This window comes from Agrilus planipennis, unplaced genomic scaffold (assembly GCF_000699045.2).
Source record: "Agrilus planipennis isolate EAB-ADULT unplaced genomic scaffold, Apla_2.0 scaffold5, whole genome shotgun sequence".
NCBI classification, from domain to species: domain Eukaryota; kingdom Metazoa; phylum Arthropoda; class Insecta; order Coleoptera; family Buprestidae; genus Agrilus; species Agrilus planipennis.
Window position 1 is genome coordinate 796,995 of NW_020442468.1, and position 7,086 is coordinate 804,080.

The 7,086-nt window shown below is 36.2% G+C and overlaps 1 long non-coding RNA gene across 1 annotated transcript in view; it reads left to right on the forward strand.

Moving 5' to 3' along the window:
- Positions 1 to 6,728, forward strand: part of LOC108735221 — a 98,465-nt gene extending 91,737 nt beyond the window's left edge. The window contains exon 3 of the long non-coding RNA XR_001937544.1: positions 6,648 to 6,728. This is a non-coding gene — a long non-coding RNA (uncharacterized LOC108735221). The remainder of the gene's footprint in view (positions 1 to 6,647) is intronic.
- Positions 6,729 to 7,086: the final 358 nt, after the last annotated feature.

The following is a 7,086-nucleotide window of genomic DNA, read 5'->3' on the forward strand; positions in this document are numbered from 1 at the left end:
AATTAATTGGAATTTTTCACACACAAGCCTTGCTATATGAGCTCTCAAAGCATATAAAAATTATACGGCTTAAATGTGAAGTTGGGTGCAAAAGAATACAATTAAATCCTCTGTCGGGAAAAAACGAAATGACTTTCCGAACAATAGCATTAGATCGAGTCTAATAGGTTACAGAGTAACGAATGGACAGCAAAATACGATCCACGAATGGACTAATGTCGGAAAAGTCGATCATAGTAAGGGAGTTGTCCTTAATATATTTCTTCCCGAATGGCAAACAGTAAATACTGATTTCTACGTAAAGGTACTCAAGTGTTCCTGATGATCCTTAGAATGCCCCTACACCCTCGGGTGTCATACATACTTTGCAAATTTTTGACCTGTAATTCCGTCACCACTCTCCCTGCTCACCGGATTCGATACCATGCAATTTCGTTTTGTTCCTTAAATATAAAATAGTCATGCTGGAGTAAAACTAATTGTAAGAGAATGTGGAAACGATAAAAAGTGAGGGAACATTTTGGTCAGTTGAAACGTATGTAGGACAAATACATTGCCACAAATAAGGAGTATTTTTGAAAAGGATAATGTTTATGTACCCAAGATTTTGTTAAATAAAGCTTTTACGGCCTTAATTCGCGTATTTATTGAACGGAGCATGTAGGAACGTTCTCTACGTTTTATAGATAACCTAAAATTTATACGGTTACTTACTTTTAAATACATTAAAATAGCTGGAAACGTATTTATCTATTAGGCAAATGTTATCTATTATTAGGCAAATGGACCTATCCATGATTTTTTCGTAATTCCTTCTACCGATTTTTTATATTTTTGCTTCTATTATTAACTTAAAAAACAATATCAATGAACATAAATATCTTACCTGTAAAGTAATGCATGTGAAAGAAGAAAGAAACGTTGTATTAAAACGAGGCTGCCGAAGATTGTGATACCTTTAAAAACGCATTACCTACTGAAAAATTGGTTTTTTATCGTCGAAAGCGATTAGCAGCCAGAAGTAATGGCTTTTTTATGGTAATTCTTTTTTAACGACTAATAGCGACGTTATCCCTGTGGGTGTACTACGTTTTACAATTAAGAAATTTTACTCGAAATAGAAATACCAACACTTTTCGGGTCAAATAGAATAATTTATGATCTTTCTTTGGTACAATATTGTTGTAGGTAGCTGTGTATTAAAGACCTAATCTAATCCCAGCTCAATTTCAAACAATTAAATCGCAATCAGTAATCGTCACAACACTAATGAGTAACTCAATACACTACGTAGAAATATTGGGTTTAATGTCGAAATTTCGAGTTGTAAATCGAAATAAAAAAATATGTATGATCTTTCACGCCAACCGGTTATTAGAAATTTGAAAAATATTGCTAAAGGAGTCTGGAGTACGGGTACGAAACGTGGACGGTGGATGCGGTGGGAAAGGTACAAGCGTTCGAAATGTGGATGTCCATGAACAGAGAAGGTTAGAAATGAAGAGATATTTGAAAGAATAGGAGAACAGAGGACATGAAAGTCAATAAGAAGTAGGCGAGATAGGTTGGTAGGACACTTTCTCAGGCATGAAGGTCTAGTCAGAGACATATTAGAGGCAAAAACGGGAGTTAGAAGGAGTAGAGGTAGACCTAGGTTAGATTACTGTTCTCAAATAGTTAATGGATGTGGGTTGTTCTAGTTTTAGGGAAATGCGAAGTTTAGCTCAGGATAGGAAAGAGTGGAGGTGCGTGTCCAACTAGACTGGCGACCTTATGATGTTGATAAATCTGATCTAGGTCTACCGCTACTTCTCTTAATTACAGTTCCTAGTTCTAATAGTTGTCTAACTACCCCTTCATGTCTGAGAAGGTGTCCTACCTACCAAGAATTTTAATAATTATTTATTCAATACAAACAAAGGTTAGAAGCATTGGAAATGTAACAAATGATTAGGATAGCGTGGATAGAGAAGGTTAGAAATGAGGAGAAATCAGAAACAGTAGGAGAACAGAGGGAGCTATACCGGTTTAGACATATTAGTTTGTGGTTCTAGTAAGTATTTTGTGAAGTACTTTCCAATTTGTCATCAACATCATAAAGTCATCAGTCCTAAAACTGGTTGGACACGCACCTCCACTCTTTCCTATTCTGAGCTAATCTTCCCATTTCCCTAAAATTAAAAGATCCCATATCCTTAAGTATTTGAGAACAGGAATCTAATCAAGATCTAGAAATGAGGAGGTATTATAAAGGATAGGAGAACAGAGGACTCTATGGAAATAGACATGAAGGGCTAGTTAGAAACATATTAGAAGCAGAAACAGGAGTTAAAAAAAGTGGAGGTAAACCTTGATTTGATTACTGCTTACACATGGATAAGGATATGGAATGTTCTAAGTTTAGGGAAACGCAAAAATTAGCTCAGGATTGGAATGAGTGGAGGTGCGTGTTCAACCGGTTTTAGGCCTGACGGCCTTATGATCTTAATGATGATGATGGCCTTTCTTACACCTTCGTAAAATCCATGATGGATTATATAAAAACTAAATAAGGGACAATCGGACTTAGTTGTTTTGGGCATTATTCGACATTAGTCGCAATTCAAATTTGAAACGGATAGAAAATTAATGCTTAATTCATTATTTTTGGACAAACTGAAAAACCTTTCAAGCGAAGTATCATTTTGAACACGTCCAGCTTAACTGTATTTATTGTTTGGTTTTCGTGTGTATGATGATGAAACTTATGGATATATTATAATAGAAATCATCATGCTTAGTTGTAGTCGATGTGGCAATTTCAAGAAATCCATTCGTTGTTCGAAGAAGGCCTTTTATTATTAGGCTTAGCCTTCTACCTGCTTTACGGCCAAGTGAAGTCGTACGTTAGACACTCTTAAGATAAGGAAAGTAAACAGCGACGTTTTTTAGAGGATACGACTATTCTGCCATTCCGCCCACTTTGGTTTGCCTTAGCATTTTGTCGAATAGAAATGCAAACAACAGAGACTAGATTTATTAGTTTTAAGTCTACCATGTTGTAACCTAATAGGACCCAAACGGATATTCGTATGTAAATGCGTTTAACTTGTCATATATCTGAACTTAACAACAGTGTACATATATGTTAAAGTCACTAGATAATAGAAAGCGTTTTTCGTAAAACGATCGAAGTTTACGTAGTTACCGTGTAAAACGAGAATCAAAACATTTTTTGTGTCTCTAAGTTAAGTTATTGTTCATTTCAATGTTAAATACAAACCATTTAGTTTTATTCAACATATGCAGATATATACAGATTTATTCCAATTGCATTTTATTAATGTTATTATTGTTATTTTATCGCTCGTTGAGGAATAGTTATTCTTTTACGTCAATGTTTCTGGAACAACACGCAGCAGCAGGCAATACCGAAAGTGATGCAGTTGCTGGTCCAGCGTTTTATTAAATGTGGATCGCGACCCTTAGGGGGTCGAGAGGACTTACTCAGGGTTCACCGGAAATAAGAGAATAACAAGGTTCTATACTACAATAAAAACACAGTTTCAGTGAGGATATGGGATTATTTATTTATCAAACTTTTTGTCTGTCTGTGATCCAAGGGAGTTGCCAGAATTTTTCAACCTGTGTACCAAAAATACTGGTATGCAATTTTAGGTATCTAGGAAGTCAGATACACACTAAGTGTCACTCTTCTATAATTGTAGCCCGCCGTCATGCCAGAAGATCATTGATACCACTGGACCATTGCCATCGTCATCATCATGAGGTCGTCAGTCCTAAGACTAAGTTGGACACGTACCTCCACTCTTTCGTATCCTGAGCTAATCTTTGCATGTCCCTAAAACTAGAATAACCCACATCCTTAACCATTTGCGAACAGTAATCCAACCTAGGTCTACCTCTATTTCTCCTAACTCGCCTTTCTGCCTCTAATATGTCTCTGACTAGACCTTTTTGCCTGAGAAGCTGTCCTACTACCCTATCCCGCCTATTTCTTATTGACCATAGAGTCCTCTGTTCTTCTATACTTTCTAATACTTCTTCATTTCTAACCTTCTCTATCCACGGTATCCTCATCATCATAACACCACATTTCGAACGCTTCTAAATTTTTCTTTTCCGGCGCGCCTACCGTCCATGTTTCGCACCCCTACATGCAAAGAAATACAGTATAGAGGCGGACTCTTGTGTTCCGAGAGTTCCTGAGAATTTTACACCAACAAATTTATATTAAAGTTTGTAAGATTTTCAAACATTTCCCGCTTTCGTTAAGTGCAGATACTTATATATCGGACGGAATTACGTTTTCTACCTATTGTTCTTGATGATGCTTTTTACACCCAATCGCTTCGAGTTAAACAATTTGTTGATCCTATCTTTATGCTCACTGAAAATTTTTGGCTCCTATTTGTTTAAATATATGTCATCACTCATGACAAACCTATTGAAGCCATTAAATAGTGCACTTTGTAATCTAAGGTCTAAATGTTTTTATAAGAGAAATATGTAGGTATGTATTGTATAGTATAATGAGTAAATACAATAAATAATAAAAAATTATATTCCAGCACTATAATACAAATGCTGCAGCTAACTAATTTTTAAGTATAATTCAAACTATAATCTAACTCTAAATCGTATGTACCTAAAGCATAAAACTAGCCATTAAAAAAACTGGTTTTATAATAAATAAGGATCTATTAACACGTTTTTTTGTTGGCCATTTGAAACCATGCTAGGAATAAATCCGTATGGTAAACGCAGCTGGAACTAAAAGCTTTTTGCAGTAGGTAGGTATACCAGAATAACAATGAATTTCGTTATGAATTGTTGAAACCATAAAGACCAGAGGGCCCAATTTATGGCATATAACGAATTAGCGACTAATGTCTTGAGTGAAAATATCAGCTGGGCATTGTGTTGTAAAACTGCCACTTGGAAGAATGCACAAGCTGGTGAAACATTTTCTAAAGGGTGACTACGAACCGAAAGTTATTCAAATATGAATCTACCCACCTAATGTAAAAAGTGAAACGATTTTAGTGACACATTTTTATCAAACTGTATTTGCAAGTACCTTTCTGAAAATTAAACAATAGTGAAACAAAAAGAATTGCAAATCTTTTGGAAAACTACCAAGGAAGATGGTAGAAAGAAGATTTAGTAGCGAGTAGATAATTTTAGCTGTAGATTAGATTTATGAATACAAAATCATCATCTCCATCATCATCATCATCATCATCATCATCATAATGTCGTCAGTTCTAAGACTGGCTGGACACGCATCTCCACTCTTTCCTATCTTAAGCTAATCTTCGCATTTCCTCAAAACTAGAACAAACCACATCCTTAACTATTTGCGAACAGTAATCTAATCTAAGTCTACCTGTACCCCTTCTCATTCCCGTTTCTGACTCTAATATGCCTCTGACTAGATCTTCATGCCTCAGAAAGTGTCCTACCAATCCTCTGTTGTCCTATTCTTTCCAATATTTCTTCATTTCTAAACCTTCTCTATCCACGGTATCCCGATTTTCTTTTACTTAGTACCTATGTAAATAAAACTTAAAAAAAAAAAACTTTTGGGTGTTTCATTCCCACTAGCCAGTAATGCTGGTGGGCGGGCAGTCCCTCCGGACTACGTCGGAAGGTAGGACGGAAGGCCCTCTTCAGCCTGCTTTCAGGAATCGTGGGAATGGGTGGGTGGTGGTTCGGGTGAGAAAGATGAGACGGACGAAATGAAGACAGAAGAGAATGAAAGATTATCTGTGGAATAATACTGCCTCAGCATTTGCCTAAGTGATCCAACGAAACCGCAGAAAAACTTGGATCAAGGCAGACGAACCCGGAATCGAACCGGCGTCCTCCCGAATGCTAAGCAATGGTCTAAACTTCTAGGCCACGCCTCTCGGTCCTATGTAAATAATAATTAAACGAAAATTAGACAATTGCTCAATTTGTATTTACGTGTTTATGTTCTTGCTGTAATACGTATTTATAAAAAAAAAGTGCAATCAGTGTCAAGGATCTGTTTTATTTTCGCCTGTGCAGTTTTTTCGTTCCGGTTTGTAAAACACTTTCGTAATAACAATAACTCAACTTTTTACGGTACGGATTTTTATAGACCGTAAAACTCAAAATGCGTTAATAATGTCTCGGTCGGACTGTCAAAATCATATTGAAGCCTTCAATTGTTGATCGACGTTCATTTTCTCTAGCGGCGTCGCAGCCAGGCTAATAAAAGTAATTTATTGAACTATTTTTAGGACCCTCGATTTTAAACATTCAATTGTCTACTTTTATGGCACGTTAAATAATAAAATTTGCATTTGTAAGTTGTACGATAGTGAGTTAAAGAGGGAAGCTATACAACTATACGTGATAAAATGAGGTCAAACGGAAAACCGACGGAGCAATTCAGGGGGTTGCTGGTTGACTACCTGAAAATGACTTAAAAATATCAGACAAAGAATGAGTCGTAAGTGTAAGACGTCCATAGGGTACGATTCTTTGTTAGATCCACATACAACACCTTGGGAATAAACTAAATCATGCGACTGTAGGATTTCGTAGGCTTACGCGGTTGTCGCTGACAATAAATTTGACGGTGTTGAGTAGATGAGTTATCAATTGTTTTGTTCCAGATCATCCATTAACATCGGAAGTGCCTTGAAGATATCCTGTGTGATCCAGATGAAGACTCATTATCCTTAACCGTACCTACCGGCGTGTTATTGTAAGTATACACAGAAAATATCGAATCCTGTACTAAAACTACATGCTTAGTTATTTTTCTTACGTATATCAAATCGTTACTTTTTAATCTATCGACATCAACATTATTAAAGACAAGACAAGTCTAGGGAAAGATACAAAGGGGCCAAAGATTGTATATTGGCACATGATATAGCAGCAAATAGGAGTTAGAGATAAATAAAATGGAAGCGGTAATGACAAAACAGCACTGTATGAAAATAAATAAAAGTAAAACAAAAATACTGGTATGCAAGGGAAGGAAAAATAGGGAAAGGGCAAATATAAAGACAGGAGACGAAAAATTAGAAGACGTGGCCGATTTTAGGT